Source organism: Trichechus manatus, unplaced genomic scaffold (assembly GCF_000243295.1).
Source record: "Trichechus manatus latirostris isolate Lorelei unplaced genomic scaffold, TriManLat1.0 scaffold00108, whole genome shotgun sequence".
NCBI lineage: Eukaryota > Metazoa > Chordata > Mammalia > Sirenia > Trichechidae > Trichechus > Trichechus manatus.
Window position 1 is genome coordinate 9,296,849 of NW_004444044.1, and position 8,251 is coordinate 9,305,099.

An 8,251-nucleotide genomic window follows, 5' to 3' on the forward strand; every position below is an offset into this window, starting at 1 on the left:
ATTGTTGATTCTCTGTTTGGCTTAGTTTTTCGGATCTTTGTTGTGGAGGGACGGCGTGGTGCTTCTGCCTAGACCGCCATCTTGCCCTTTAATAATCTTTTGAGACCTGTCTGGACTTGCCAACTGTCGCTTATCAGTGATAATTAAGAACAGAAATACACAGATAAATGAAATCCACAGTTCAAGTATCCCCTTTTCCACTACATTCAATTCTTTCCACTACAAATCCTTTCTGGGAGCTGCCAACTCTTAACATTTGACGGAATTGAGTTTAACCTTCTCTTTCTTTCTGTGCCATTCTTCTGGAGGAGGTTATTATTGACAGATGGAAAAAAAAATAGTGGCCAGAGCAAAAGCCTGACAACATTTCAGTGTTGACATGCCAAGTGTTCTTTAACTAAATTGTTTTTAGAAAAGAGAGGGAGAAATGACTGCCACCCAACATTTCCTTCTTTTCCCCTGCAGTAGATGTCAGCATACCACAGACTGACACAGACAGTAAAGTAATTCGCTCTTGGCATTTTTGTTCATTCATTCGTTTCTTCCTCCCTTCATTCTTATTACATACATTGAATAAATATGTGTTAAATGAACAGGTCTTCAGAAATTATTTGAAACATTGGGGTTGCACACACAACTGAAGGTATGTTTCTTTGACACTGAAGCAAATAGAACTCGTTGGGAGATACAGATATGTAAACTGAAAACATAATATCAGTTATACAGAGGAGGAGACATAATTTAAGCCATTATCATTTGGTATTCCAGGAAGTGGCTACTACTTAAGCAATTAGCAGCTGATACCCTTACTTAGAATTTCCCAAAACATATTTGGTGGAATGTTCAGCTGAATTCTAATATATGTTAGGAATAAAAGAGTACTCTGTTAATACAAGTATGGAAACTATTACATTATATACAGCTAAATAGGATAATTTACTGTATAGTTCCTCCATGCTGTTAATATAGAGATGAGCATAGAGTTCTCAAGTCTTGAATATCTTGAAAAGAGATAAACTAGGAAGAGCTCCATAGTTGTCTGGATAAACAAGTCTCTTCTTGTCCATGAAATACATTGTGGGACTCTAGTTGCATAGGAAATACTTTGGAGGCATTACTTTCATGTTTCATTCAAAGATAAGGAAAATAAATATGAAGTATAGATAGAACTTTGTGAATAAAAAATATTGCTGTGCCTTTGTAAGAATACCAGAGACAGACTTCACTTACTCCATTCATTAGTTTGCCTAAGGATACTGAAACTGAACAGTGCTAATACCAAAAGGATCTCTAATGTCACCCTTTCCTATAACTTCTTTCTTTTACTTTGGGGGGGCACCATGATGTAGTATTTTAAAACATGAGCTTGGAAGTCAGATAAATCTGACTTGTTCATGTTGACATGAACTGTGTAACCATTCCTTCTGGCTTCTCTTCTCCCCTCTCACTTGATTCCCTTTCTCCCCTTCCCTCTGTTCTCTTCTTGGCTGGGGGAATGGATGGTTTAAATTCCAGGGGAGGGGCATCATGCACATGAAAAACATCCTTTGCAAAGGGATAAAAACAAACTGTTTCAAGCAGAGTTTCTTGTTTATGACGGTTTTGGAAAGCCAGTTGCTGTGCACCTGAGGACACTGGGGAATGTGGAGAGTTGCAGCACCCTGTGGAGAATGGTGTTGTAATTTGGAGAAAAAAAAGCCAAATCCTTAGGGAAGCTGATATTGGATTCAGTACCTCCCAATGGCAACTGTGCTCCATAGGGCTTTCTATTTTTGGAAGTAGATCACCAGGCCTTTCTTCTGAGGCATTCTGAGTGGATGAGAACCTCCAATATTTTTGTTAGCAGCCGAGGGCAGTATCCGTTTGTGCCACCCAAGGTTTCACCTCTAAGTAAAGAGGAGTTTTAAAAGATGAGGGAAGATTTAATATGGAAGTACCTTAAGAAACTGTCTCACTAGAGATAAGACTACATTTTTAATATTATTTTACTAAACCTCGAGAGGAGTTGAAATACTTAATTGAGGTAATTGTAGACTAGCATACAGTTTTAGAAATATCACAGAGACAGACATCTCTTGTACGTTTTGCCAAGTTTTCCACCAATTACATTTTACAGTGATATTCTACGACAGTATAATATCACAACCAGAATATTGCCATTGATATCATTCACTGATCCTGTTTAAATTTCTTGAGTTTTAGTTGTACTCGTGTGTGTGTGTGTGTTTGTGAAGATCGATACAATTGTACCACCTGTGCAGGCTTATTCACCTGTATAGGATAGTGAACAGTGCCAATACCAAAAGGATCTCTAATGTCACCCTTTTACAACCACACTTATATCTTCTCTGTCTCCCTGTCCTCCCATCCCTAACCCTGGCAACCACTAAGCTGTTCTACATTTCTAAAATTCTGTTATTTCAAAAATATTACATAAATGGCATCATATAGCATTTAACTGTTATAGTTTTTTTAACTCAAAGTAATTCCATTTAGATTTTATTCAAGTTGTTGCACGTATCTATAGTTCATTTCTTTTTATTGCTGAGTCGTAATGCATGGTATGGATGTACTGTAGTTTGTTTAACCATTCACCTGTTGAAAAACATCTGTGCTGATCTCAGTTTTTGACTATTACAAATAACACTGCTGTGGACATTTGCATATAGGTTTTTGTGTGAGTGTAAGTTTTCATTTACCTGGGATAAATGTCCAAAAGTGAAACTGCTGTGTTGTATGATAATTGCACTGTTTAATTTTGTAAGAAACTTCCCAACGATTTTCCAGAGTAGCTGTACCATTTTACCTTCTCACCAGCAAGGTGTGAGTGATCTAGTTACTACACCTCCATACCACAACAAATTTGGTGTCACAATATTGTATCTGTTTATTTATAGTCATTTCAGAGAGTTGTATAGTCATATCTGTTGAGGTTTAAACTGGAACTACTCTGATAGCTACTGATGTTCAACATCTTTTCATGTGCTTTTTTGCTGTCTGTGTATCCTCTTTGGTGAAATTGAAAATGGAGCAATGGGTCTGTGCCCACCGTGCAAGGAGTCAATCTCCTGACACAGGTTTTGAGAGGAAGAAAGAGTTTATTTTGCAGGCTAGCAAGTGGGAACTCAGAGGTATCGACCTCAGATTGAGTTCCTCAATTTGAGGAAGCATTTACATTTTATAGATTTGGGGAACTATACATATTCATATGAGGTGGAGGAAGGCAGGTGGGCAGGATCAGGAAGTTATACATATTCATAGTTTTGATTGATTATTTATTACGGGGTAGGGCTGAGACTTGGCACAGAAGCGGCAAACAGACTATTCGCTTTTGAAATAGGTTTGGCTACTGCAGATGATGTATGTCCGGTGAATTTGGGTCTTTGACATGACTCTTTTCGTTCCTTGACCTGAGTTCTCCCATGCTATTGAAGCTGCTTGGGGGGTTCGAAGTCGTCTGTCAGTCACCCTTGTCTGTTCTGCACATGTCTTACCTCCTTAAGCCGGTTAGATCCAGATCCATCAGGAATTCTCCAGAGAGTCTGCAAAACAACTTAAAGGAAGTGTGTGACATAGTGGGGAGGTGATGGGGAGTGGCCAGATAACTCGTGGAATACTAATTAATTAGATTTTTTTTAAGGTCCCCTAACAAAATACCTCTACTATTTTCTAATTGGATTTTTTATATTTCATTGTTGAGTTTAGAGTCACCTTCATTCTTTCTTTTTTTTTGGTTCCCGTACAAAAATTTATACAGTCATTGTTATGTGACTCTAATTGCTCTCCTCATACTGTGACAGCACACTCCTTCTTTCTACCCCTGATTCCCCATGTCCATTCAACCAGCTCCTAACCCTCTCTGCCTTCCCATCTCAACTGCGGACAGAAGCTGCCAATTTAGTCTCTTGTATCTACTTGAGCTAAGAGGCATACTCTTCACGAGTATCACTTTATGTCCCACAGTCCAGTCCAATCCCTGTCTGAAGAGTTAGCCTCGGAAATTGTTTTCGTTCTGGGATGATAGAGATCCAGGGGCCATGCTTTCCAGGGTTCCTCGAGTCTCGGTCAGACCATTAAGTCTGGTCTTCTTACTAGAATTTGAGTTCTGCACCCCACCTTGCACCTGCTCCATCCAGGACTCTCTGTGTTCCCTGTCAGGGTGGTCATTGGTGGTAGCCAGACACCGTCTAGTTCTTCTGGTCTCAGGCTGATGAAGTCTCTGGTTTATGCAGCCCTTTCTGTCTCTTGGGCTACTACTATCCTTGTGTCTTTGATGTTCTTCATTCACCTTTACTCCAGGTGGTTGGGACCAATTGATTCATCTTAGATGGCCTCTTGCAAGCTTTTAAGACCCCAGACGCCACTCACCAAAGTAGGGTGCAGAACATTTTCTTAATAAGCTTTGTTATGCCAGTTGACCTAGATGTCCCCTGAAAGCATGGTCCCAGATCCCTACCCCTGCTACTGTGTCCCTCAAAGTGTTTGATTGTATTCAGGAAACTTCCTAATTTTTGGTTTAGTCCAGTTGTGCTGACTTCCCCTGTAGTGTGTGCGGTCCTTGCCTTCACCTACGATAATTTTTATCTACTATCTAGTTAGTAAATAACCCTCACACTCCCTTCCCAACCTCGTAACCATCAAAGAATGTTTTCTTCAGTGTTTAAATCTTTTATTGAGTTCTTATAATAGTGGTCTTATACAATATTTGTCCTTCTGTGACTGACTAAGTTTACTCAGTATAATGACCTCCAGATTCCTCCATGTTATAAGATGTTTCATGGCTTCATCGTTGCTCTTTATCGTTGTGTAGTATTCCATTGTGTGAATATACCATAATTTGTTTATCCATTCTTCAGTTGGTGGGCACCTAGGTTGTTTCCATCTTTTTGCTATTGTGTACAGTGGTGCAACGAACGAGCGTGTATATATCTATTCCTATGACAGCTCTTATTTTTCCTGGATATATTCCAAGGAGTGGGATAGCTGGATCGTATGGTATTTCTATTTCTAGCTTTTTAAGGGAGTGCCAAATCGATTTCCAAAGTGGTTGTAACATTTTACATTCCAACCAACAGTGTATAAGTGTTTTAGTCTCTCCACAACCTCTCCAGCATTTATAATTTTGTATTTTTTAATTTTATTTTTATCGTACTTCAGGTGAAGGTTTACAGAACAAATAGTTTCTTATTAAACCGTAGTACACATATTGTTTTATAAAATTCGTTAACAACCCCACAACATGCCAACCCTCTTCCTTCTCGAACTTTTTTTTTTTTTTTTTTTTTGGTGAAAATATACATAGCCAAAGATACACCATTTCAAAAATTTCTACATGCACAGTTCAGTGACATCAACTATACTCTTACAATTGTGCTGCTATTCTCACTTTAGATGAAGGTTTACAGAACAAAATAGTTTCTCATTAAACAGTTAGTACACATATTGCCATCATTAGTCCCATTATGTTTTATGGGGCTGTCCAATCCCCTACTGAATGATGAACCTCGGAAGTGAGTTAAAAGGGTGTCTGGGGGCCATGCGCTTGGGGTTTCTCCAGGCTCTTTTAGGCAGGTAAATCTGGTATTTTTTGTGTGTATGTTAGAATTTTGTTCTACATCCTTCTCCATCTCTGTCCAGAACCCTCTGTTGTGATCCCAGTCAGAGCAGTCAGTGGCGGGCGCCGGGCACCATCTAGCTGTACTGGACTCAGTCTGGTGGAGGCCTTGGCAGCTGTGGTCCATTAGTCCTTTGGACTAATCTTTTCCTTGTATCCTGTTCTCTTCATTCTCCCTTGCTCCTGAAGGGGTGAGATGAGTGGAGTATCTTAGGTGGCTGCTCACAGGCTTTTAAGTCCCCAGAAGCTGTCTTTATAAACTGTGTTATGCCAATTGAGCTAGACGTTCCCCGAGACCATGGTCCCCACAGCCCTCTGCCCAGCAATTCAGTCCCTCAGGGAGTTTGGATGTGTCTATGGAGCTTCCATGACCTTTCCTTGTACAGGTTGTTCTGGTTTCCCCAGTATTGTGTACTGTCTCACCCTTCACCAAAGATACTCCTTATCTATTGCCTATTTAGTATTCCACCCCCCCATCTCTGGTAACCAACAAAGATTGTTACTTTATGTGTGTGAACTTTTTCATGGGTTTTTAGAATAGAGGTTTCATTACAATATTTGTCCTTTTGTGATTGACTTATTTCATTCAGCATAATGTCCTTCCAGTTTCATCCATGTTATGAGATGCTTCACAGATATTTTGTATTTTTTGGATTAATGCTACCCTTGTTACGATGAGATATCTCCTTGTAATTTTGATCTGCCTTTCTCTAATGGCTAATGATCATGAGCATTTCTTCATGTGTCTGTTAGCCACCTGAACATCTTCTTTGGCAAAGTGCCTGTTTCTATCCTTTGCTCATTTTTTAATTGGGTTATTTGTCTTTTTGTTGTTGAGGATTTACAGTATCTTGTAGATTTTAGAGATTAGATGCTGATCACATTTGTTGTAGCGAAAAATTTTTTCCCAGTCTCTAGGTTGTCTTTTTACTCTTCTGGTGAAGTCTTTTGATGATCATAAGTGTTTGATTTTTAGTAGCTCCCATGTATCTAGTCTCTCTTCTGGTGCTTGTGCATTGTTACTTATGGTTTGTATTATGTTTATGCCATGTATTAGGGCTCCTAGCAGTGTCCCTATTTTTTCTTCCATGATCTTTATCAATCTTGATTTTATATTTAAGTCTTTCATGCATTTTGAGTTTGTTTTTGTGCATGGTGTGAGGTATGAGTCTTGTTTCAGTTTTCTCCCGATGGATATCCAGTTATGCCAGCACCATTTATTAAAGAGACTGTCTTTTCCCCAATTAATAGAACTTCGGCCTCTGTCAAAGATAAACTGCTCATAGGTGGATGAATTTATGTCTGGATTCTCAATTCTGTTCCATTGGTCTGTGTATCTGTTGTTGTACCAGTACCAGGCTGTTTTGACTACCATGGCAGTATAATAAATTCTAAAATCAAGTAGTGTGAGGCCTCTCAATTTATTCTTCTTCTTGAGTAATGCTTTACTGATTCAGGGCCTCTTCCCTTTCCATATGAAGTTGTTGATTTGTTTCTCCATCTCATTAAAAAATTGCAGTGGAATCTGGATTGAGATTGCATTGTACCTGTACATCACTTTGGGTAGAACTGACATATTCACAATGTTGAGTCTACCTATCCATGAGGAAGGTATATTTTTCCACTTATGCAGGGCTCTTTTGGTTTCTTGCAGTAGTATCTTGTAGTCTTCATTGTACAGATTTATTATGTCTCTGGTTAGATTCATTCCTAAGTATTTTATCTTCTTGGGGGCTATTGTAAATGGTATTGATTTGGAGATTTCCTCTTCGACGTTCTCTTTGTTAGTGTAAAGGAATCCAACTGAATTTGTATGTTTATCTTGTAACCAGAAACTTTGCTGAAATCTTCTATTAGTTCCTGTAGTTTTCTTGTGGATTCTTTGGGGTTTTCTGTGTATAAAGTCATATCATCTGCAAATAGAGATACTTTGACTTCTTCTCTACCAATTTGGATGCACTTTATTTCTTTTTCTAGCCTAATTTCTCTGGCTAGAACCTCCAGCACAATGTTGAATAAGAGTAGTGATAAAGGGCATCCTTTTCTGGTTCCCCTTCTCAGGGGGAATGCTCTCAAAGTCTCTCCATTTAGAATGATGTTGGCTGCTGGCTTTGTATAAATGCCCTTAATTATACTGAGGAATTTCCCTTCTATTCCTATTTTGCTGAGAGTTTTTATCATGAATGGGTGTTGGACTTTGTCAAATGCCTTTTCTGCATCCATTGATAAGATCATGTGGTTCTTGTCTTTTGTTTTATTTATGTGATGGATTACATTGATAGTTTTTCTAATGTTGAACCATTCCTGCATATCTGGTATAATCCCACTTGATCATGGCAAATTATTTTTTTTGATACGTTGCTGAATTCTATTGGCTAGAATTTTTTTGAGGATTTTTGCGTCAATGTTCATGAGAGATATTGGTCTGCAATTTTCCTTTTTTGTGGTGTCTTTACCTGGTTTTGGTATCACTGTTATGGTGGCTTCATAGAATGAGTTTGGGAGTATTCCATCCTTTTCTATGCCCTAAAATACCTTTGGTAGTAGTGGTGTTAACTCTTCTCTGAAAGTTTGGTAGACTTCTCCAGTGAAGCCATCCAGGCCAGGACTTTATTTTGTTGGGAGTTTTTAAATTAC

The 8,251-nt window shown here is 38.7% G+C and overlaps 1 protein-coding gene across 5 annotated transcripts in view; it reads left to right on the plus strand.

The window, feature by feature from the left end:
• The window catches only part of EPHA5 (EPH receptor A5), a 433,113-nt gene that overhangs the window by 71,347 nt on the left and 353,515 nt on the right, over positions 1–8,251 (plus strand). The window lies entirely within an intron of this gene.